Source organism: Chionomys nivalis, chromosome 3 (assembly GCF_950005125.1).
Source record: "Chionomys nivalis chromosome 3, mChiNiv1.1, whole genome shotgun sequence".
Lineage (NCBI taxonomy): Eukaryota > Metazoa > Chordata > Mammalia > Rodentia > Cricetidae > Chionomys > Chionomys nivalis.
The window spans coordinates 81,408,742-81,415,722 of NC_080088.1; positions in this window are offsets into that span (position 1 = coordinate 81,408,742).

Consider the following 6,981-nt stretch of genomic DNA (forward strand, 5'->3'; position numbering starts at 1 on the left):
ATCCAAGAACAGACTTTCGTTTGTCTCTGCTATGTATTTTATTTCTTTCAGATCCACAGACCTAACGATAGCGAGCCTGAATTGCATTGCTAAAAGATACTGTAAACCTGAGGTTGTTGGCACAGAGGGAAATTAGAGATTTACTGCTCCTGATAGTGTCTCTGATAGGCTGAAGCCAGGGAAACAGGCAATGAGACTGAATTAAATGTTTTTGTCTAACGATGCCTTGGCTCTTGAGAGTCCAACAAATGACATTTAAATTCATTGCTGCTTCTTTTCTGCTTGATTCATATTCTTATCCACTTGCAGGTGTCAATTTACAGAATACAAGTTTATATCACAGAATGCCATACTGTGTAACCTATAACCCTCAGTTATATCATTTACTTTAAAAATTGGTTGCCTGGAAGTTATGGTATCTTGTTAAAACACATACATATTAATTTCTTGACTTCCAAAAAGAGAAATCCCACTAAAAAAAATCATGAACCATTTATTTTATATTTATTAATCTAATGTGTGTCTATATGTCTGTAGTGTGTATGATATGTGCGCAGTGTGTATATGTCTGGTGTGTGTGTGTACTATGTATGTGTGGTATGTGGATATATGTGTGTACTATGTATGTGGAGGGGTGTATGGTATGTGTATGTGGTGTGTGTACATGTTCTGTGTTTGTGGGCTCTGTGTGTAGTATGTTTTATATGTGTGTGTATGTCTGTGGTGTGTGTGGTATGAACAGAGATTGCCCTTTTGTTTCCCAACCACTCAGACCTGAATAGTCACACAGAAACTGTATTAATTACCACACTGCTTGGCCTATTAGCTCAGGCTTCTTATTGGCTAACTCTTACATCTTAAATTAATCCATTTATATCAATTTGTGTTTCAGCAAGAGGCTGTGGCTTACTGGTAAGGCTCTGATGTCTGTCTCCTTCGGTAGCTACATGGCACCTTCTTGACTCTGTCTTCTCTCTTTCTGCATTTCTGTTCAGATTTTTCACCTGGATTTGTTCTGCTAAGCCATTGGCTGAAACAGCTTTATTTATTAACCAATGGTAATAAAACATACTCACAGCATACAGAGGGGAATCCCACATCATTGTGGTATGTGTGTGTATAATGTATATATGTATGTGTGTGGCATGTGTGTATTATATGTATGTGTGTGGTATGTGTGTGTTGTATGTTATTTGTGCCCATGTGCATGCATGCAGAGGCCAGACTTCACCATCAGCTTTCTCCTCAGTCCTTCTCCTATTTAAGACACTTTTTTTTATTTTTTTTATTTTTTTGGTTTTTCGAGACAGGGTTTCTCTGTGGTTTTGGAGCCTGTCCTGGAACTAGCTCTTGTAGACCAGGCTGGTCTCGAACTCACAGAGATCCGCCTGCCTCTGCCTCCCGAGTGCTGGGATTAAAGGCGTGCGCCACCACCGCCCGGCTATTTAAGACACTTTTGTGAGACAGTGTCTCTCACTGACCCTGCCTGTTCCGCAAGCCCCAGGACCTTCCCATCTCTGTTCCCCTAGTTCTGAGATTAGAGGTCTGAGCCACTTAGCCTGGCTTACTCTGTGAACGCTGGGGATCTGAACTCAGGTTCTCGTGCTTGTGAAGCAAGTATTTTAGTCACTCAGCCGTATCACCAGACCTATGAACTATTTTAAATGCAAATATGTCTAGAAATAACCTTGATGCCCCCTCTAACTGACAAGCTGGAATAGTTAAAAGAATTCTGCTCGGTTCTGCTGTTTTCATTTCTAAATAAGAAACTTTGTAACATGGCACTCTTGCTTTTAGTTTCGATGGATACCTACAAATGCCTTCCAGAGCATTTGAAAGAATGGTTGCTGGTCGTTTCCACTGAAATTACCCTGCCTTATGACAGGCATATTGCAGTTAATTATTGGCAAATATTCCCTGACATCTCTACTACTACCACAGCCATTTTACCCTGGCTTTAGAGAATAAGGGTGCGAGTTACCATCAAGTGGGGAGCTACACAGACATTCCCCAGCGTCAGAAGCAAGGAGACAACTAATTTGGGGTCTGGATAGACTGGGGGGTCTGCATCCCCTGTCAAATACTGCCAGCCTGTGGGAGATGCTGGTGCGTGGAATCGGGGCTTTCTACCTGGAGTTGAGTTTGTGTGGCTGGAGCAGTCAGAATCAACTAAAGGCACCTTCTCTTCTCCTCAGCTTCAGCTTCTCAAAAAGGCGTGGTTTTTCTAACGTGCTTCTTTACAGACTGGATAGCGCTTGTCGAAATCAGATGATTCTGAGATCCGTGAATCTGAACACCCGGAATGAAGCAAAGTGGGTCACTCGAATGCTGGCTGGAACAGGTTCACTGCAACATATGAGAGGAAAAGAGTAAGGAGCCTTTCGGATTCATGCCTTAGAGCTCATCTTGAAATCACGCGAAGGGGTTTGCTCTGATCTGGAGAGGGAGATGACTTAAAAGTGACTGGGCTGGTTATTAATGAATAAATTAATTACCATGTACAGAGTATAAAAGGAGAGAAGCTACATTCCTAGTGTGATTTCTAGAACAAAGGGCAGGGAAGAGGTGTGTGTGTGTGAGGGGAGGGGAGGGAAGAGAGGGGAGGGGAAGGAGGGGAGGGAAGAAAAGGGAAGAGGAAGGGGGCTAAGCCACAATCTTCTTTTCAGTAGTGTTGACAGTCTAGTGGCATTTAGCAGTGCTTGTGGAGACAGGGTAGGGAGCTGGTGACATTTCTTGGGTTGGTTTCCTCGAGTCTTCAGATTATGTGACCTCAAGTAGGAGCGTGGCTTAGATGCACAGCTCTTCTTTACGGCACTAGAACCATTAGAGCAGCCTGACGCCCGCGCAGTTGTTCCAAGTGTGCTCTCAATACCAGAGATTAACTTCTCTGGCCATTGGTGCTTATTGCCTCATCTATAACCAGTCTGTGGCTGAGGGTGATGGATTAACCTTCCACCCCCAACCCTTCCATTCGTCCTTCCCTCTTTCCTTTCCATATTTACAGCTATTGCATGTCTTTCTGAAATAACTCCTATGTATCATACAAATGATGCCAAGTGGCATGGAAAATCACGTGTGTATTCTGTCAGAAACAACATGTAAACAACAAATTAGAGCAAAGTCATTTTAAGTGGGATTTCTTAAAAATTACTGTAAAAAAGAATACACACTTAAAAATCCTTTCTGTACCCTTCGCTGAAGTCTCCTTCTAAGGTTCCAAGATTTGTAGCTTCTTTTGTTTGTTTGTTTATTCTATCAGGTTTCTCAGTAAGGTCCCATATTGTTTAATTTCATTTGACTAGTTGTTTGCTCTGATCTCTTAGAATACACCACTCTTCCTAAAGTCACACATTTTGGTTCATTTGCTGGCATCTTATTCATTCCAGTCTCTTCAGAGTCAGCGGCAGGAAATTTACGAACACGGAGACAAGTCACACCACTTTGCTTTTTCGTGACTTGTATTTCTGTGTTGAGATTGAAGCACGCTTCAGAGTGGGTCTCTCTTCCACTTACATGTAAGAGTCATCTCAGGGTACAGCCTTTTCCTGAAGATACAGCCTGGAGCACCACATGGCTACAAAGCCTCAATGATATTTCCAACTGAACTTCGGGCTATAATTTCTGTTACTCTCTGCTGATGATTGGTTACTTTGAGACAGTGTTTGCTATGTCAGAACATGAGAGTCCTGTTCTCTCTCTGGGTCTCATAAGAGTGGGGTCCATCTAGTCCATCCAGAGATGTGCAGTAAGCCGTGGATGGAGTAGGATATGTCCTCTAGTCATGTGAACAACAGGCAGTTCAAAAGAGTATGGGGTCACCTTGAGCTGAAGCCAATCGATCTTAAGTTGCTTTTCTCTGCTGCTGGTGCTGTGGGCGTGAGCATCAATAGCTGTTTTTAGCATCATCCTTGCTCATGCCTCATTGGGTTCTGGTCATTGGGTTGTCTATGTTTTGTTTTGCTTGTGTGTGTGTGTGTGTTAACCTCCCTTATTCATTGGGTTAAAGTATTCATTAAAGTTCAAGCGATAGTTAATGTCGAATGGCAACCTGACTGACTTTAAAATCACCTAGCAGACAAGCCTCCAGGCATGACTCTGAGATGATGTAGACCAGGTTAACTGAGGCTGAAAGGCCCACTCTAAATGTTGGTGGCAACATAACCTGGGTTTGGGCCTTGAGCTGCATAAAAAGGGGGGAAAGCAGTTATATGCATCAGCCTTCATCTCTTAGTGATGATAAGGAAGGCCTCCCTCCTTCCCTCCCTCTCTTTCTTCTACTGCCTTTTAAACATCAATCCTGGCAAGAATGTGTTTTTAGTATGCTTGATGTGGCTTCTTCTACAGAGTTAGCAAATGTTAAATAATACAATCATACATTAATACATCATCAATAATACAAATATACAAATGATAATGGTACTACGTTACTAACGTTAACCTCGTTCACTTAAAAAGACTGATAGCATCAAGAATTGTTTGAAGAAACCAAATGCTTGAAAATGATACAGAAATACAGTAGCGTTAGTCAGTCTGAGTCCTCACAACTTATAAATAACTCATTTCCCCACAGAGCTGCTTCCAGACGAAGTTAAATACAGACCCCAACAAAAGACGACACTGTTGTGTGAGGGCAGGGTGACAGTACTGGAAGGGCACAGAGATGTCAGAGTGACATCTGGGACTCTGCATTGACATGGTGCCGTGCCTCACAGATGCACAGATGTGTTGTCTTAAAGACATATTTGTGTTAAAAGGCTTGCTACTCCCCAGAGGATGGCAGACGATCCCCATAGTAAGGTTTTTCTGGGAACCAGGTGGGTGTCCTTCTCGCTCTCCAGCCTGGAGGCACAGCCAGATTTCCCAGACTTCAGTGTGGCTCCGTACTATTCTAGGAATCCATATTCAGTGCAAAGATGTTTTTCTGATATCAAAACCTGTTTCTTCCTTTAACGCCAAGCAATAGAAAACGCTCAAAGGTATTGCTTATGGATTTTTTTAAAATTCATGTGCTATTCTTTGGCAGTTTCATATACATATCTAACAAATTTTGGTTCTTTCCCTTCCTGCTATTCCCTCACCTCTTTTCTTCCTCCTGCTGGGACCCCTCTTCTCAACAAGTCCACTCCTATTTCCTGTCTTCTTTGTGTGTGAGTCACTTGAGTTGACATGGGCATGGCTGGCAGGGTATTTATTGGAACAAGGGCGACACATTGGTGGCCATGTCACTGAAGAACAGAGACGCATTACGTCACAGCAACCATTAACTGTCACTAGCACCCAGAGAGGTGTCAAGAGTCCCCCAGGAGCACTTTTCCACCCCCCATGAGTCCGTGAGCACAGCAACCACAGCCTGTCCAAAAGACATCTTTTTCAACACAGACGGCACTAGACTCTGACTCCTCTGTGATGTGCCTGGAACCTGGAGAGATGGGCAATAGATGGCTCAGTTAGGGTCCAGCGTCTCGCCCTTCCTTAAGCTGGACACTCTGGCCAGGTGTGAGTCTCCACTGCAGCAATGGATCAGCGTGCTGCGGGATGAGAGCAGCGCTAATCTATGTGTAGGAGGCAACAGGACCGCCCGTCCATTTAGCAGATAGTAACAGTGGATGCCCCCTAGCATCTACGAGCTCCCTGGCCACCAGCTTCTGAGCAGGTTTAGAATGACTGCTGCTGGTCCAGTCTGCTGTCTGTTCCTGTGATAAACATCACAACCAAAAGCAACTTGGCGAGGAGAGGTTTTGCTTCATCTTACAGGTTATAGTCTATCATCAAGGGAAGCTAAGGCAGGCACCTAGAGTAGAAACCATGCCAGGGACTGCTTGCTGGCAGAAAAACTGACTTGTTAGATTAAATGATACCTACAGGTTTTTAAACTCCGAAACCAGAGACTTCCTGTATCCCGTGTTATTTTTTTCATTCTCCTTTTCTATTTTCTTCCCAGGATCAAAGATGTTCATAAGAAAGTACTATTTCCAACTTCCGACAAACAGTATAATATAAACCTTTACACATGACAAGTTAGAAAATATCGCGAGCGGACCCCATAAGGAAGTTACCCTTCAAGCTCCACCGCTTTGGCACTCTCTCCACTCCCAAGCCTTCCTACGCCCCAACAAGCAGGGCACAGTGAGTCAGTTAGCTTATTTCAAGCCCGCTGGGTTTTATAAAAGAATACATTCGACTCTGGGCATGGATTCCAAGTCTTTGTAAATGACCTGACTGTCTAGCTCTCACATTTGGCCCTGACTGGCACACTCCTCGTGATCTTCATTGGAGTTTATATGCCGGGCAAGGAAATGCTGCTCAGACTATGGCTGTCTGGCAAATATAGACCTGCCCTCAGAGTAGCTCAGTGTATTTATAGTGTTTTTAAATTGGGTCGGACAAAGAAAAGGTGGTTTGAAAGGCCAGCAGCCTGTCACGTTGGAAGGGAGAACCAACTTCCGTACAACTAAGATGCAAAAAAATACCACTTTTGTTTGAGCATTGGAAAAAAATTTGTCTCCCTTCTTGTTTCCTTATGATTTCGAGCAGAAATGTCACTGTTTGGGCTGTCTTTGGCTCCTCTGAGGGGAGGCAGGGGTTTCAGCTCGAGTCTTAGCACAGTGGAGTGAGGAGAACCGAATGCCCAGCCCGCAGCCAGCCCTGCCAAATCAAACAGGAACCAGTGAGCACAATGGAAGATTATGTGAGGGAAAGTGGATACTCGGAAGGCAGCAGCAAAGTCATGCCAATTGCACCGGGATGCAGCGACTCTCCCCCAGTCACAAAGCCATCCCTCCCCCTAGAGCTCCGGGGACAATGTGGTTTCACCCTAAGCTCACCCACAGAGGGGCCGTGGGTGGAGTGGAAACAACACGCCTTTTCTTCGAGCTTCCTGCCGGTCTCCAGAACTCTACAGTCTTAGTTAGCTACCCCAGTGGCCTCTCAATGACATGGCACAAGGACCAGCTTAAGTAACTTCCCGCCAGGACTGGGGAA